Raw genomic sequence first — 1643 nt, 5'->3', positions numbered from 1 at the left:
TTTGGAAAATTGAGGGGCTTGGGCCTTTTTTTTTTTTTTTTATCTACAACATTAGCAAGACCAAAGGAAAAGACTTTAAGGTGAGCTCTGAAATTCAAAGACTTAATACAGCAAACTGCAGCGATCCAACTAGTCTGCGATTCTTTCACGCTCCATGTTAATCATTTGCTGTTGAACCTCTCTGTTATTGGTATGCAAAAGTCACGACAGTTGTTGGTTACAAGGAGATGCCGGTTTTACGCGGGAAGAAGGGACAGAGCAGCTTGCAGAGCACATCAGCCAGAGATGGAGCGTTGCTGGTTCCTCATAGCCCAGCTCATCCCTACTGCCAAGACCAGGTGAGCTGCCCCATATCAGCCAGATTTGGGAAGTTAGCACTTCCATGTGACCAGGTGCTTGAGCCAGGGCTTGGTACCCCACATATTTTCTCTCTGTGCTCTTGCTTGGGTAATTCCCTCTCTGCTCTGCTTGTTCTAAATGCAACAATCCACCAATTCCTAAGGCACAATTTACAACCTATATTTAGCTGGGTATACTGTTACTCAGCAGTGAGCAACGTTTCTCCCCCTAGAAATACTGTCCTGTGTAATGGCCTTATTTCCTATTGTACTGCAATAAATGATTCCATGTGACTGAGGGCACCGGGCCTGAAAATCTGGTTACTTTAGAGACTGGGGTTTCCTAGTCGCTTAACACCAGCATTGTTGCAAACGACCAGAATTAGGGCAAGAGAAGCAGGCATTAAATGCTTGATCATAAATATCAGGCCTCGAGAGAGAATGAAAGCTGCTGTTTTCAATAAGAGAGGAGCCTTTTTTTGGAATATCACAATCAGACTCTGAGAGGGCTCATTTCTGCTTCAACAGAGGACAACAGGAGAAACTTTAAAAGCATGGACAGTGTTGGCATTAAAGCTAGCGAGTCTATGCCACGAGCAGTTCAACAGAAGGAACTTAAATAATATGAGGAGTAGCTCACAGGTTGTGTGGGTATATTTTTCCTGTAAAGATAATATATCTAGTTAGTCTATATAGAAGTGTGTTTAAAAAGGCTGAAGAGCAGCTACTTTTAGAGGTTTGTCTACCAGCTTCACATATGAAATTACAATTTTGTTGCTCACTTCTGAATATGCTGTCAAACTTTCATGATATTAATGTTTAAGTTTACTTTGAAGTCCAAGTTTTAATATTACTAACTGCAATTTGTCACAATGAGGTAATGGTTTGTCTTTGTGGGCTGACTCTGCACTTCAGCTAACAAAATACACTGACTTGTCAGTTGACCTCTTCATTAATGTGATCCTCAAATTCAATATTTCACCTTGTATTTAACACATACTTGTTGATATGGTAATTGAGTATATGCAAAACTACAGGAAGATTCATGTTTCGCCTTATTTTCCACCATATTCCTCAGTTAGCCAGTTAATTCAAAATAGTGATATGCCAAGATGACACATGCTTTTAAGAGGTGATGACTTGATTGACTAGGAAAAAACATTCCTAGAGAATTCAACTTGCTTTAAATGCTTTTTGCCAGTGTTGTTCTGTTCATGGACTGAAAAGGTGTTTGTTTCCCAAAAAAGAAAAAATCCTTCGCAGTCAACACTTATTCTTGCAAAGCAATGATGACAATTGGTCATA

The sequence above is a fragment of the Columba livia genome, chromosome 3, assembly GCF_036013475.1.
Source record: "Columba livia isolate bColLiv1 breed racing homer chromosome 3, bColLiv1.pat.W.v2, whole genome shotgun sequence".
Taxonomy (NCBI): domain Eukaryota; kingdom Metazoa; phylum Chordata; class Aves; order Columbiformes; family Columbidae; genus Columba; species Columba livia.
Note: the sequence above shows the minus strand (reverse complement) of the source record.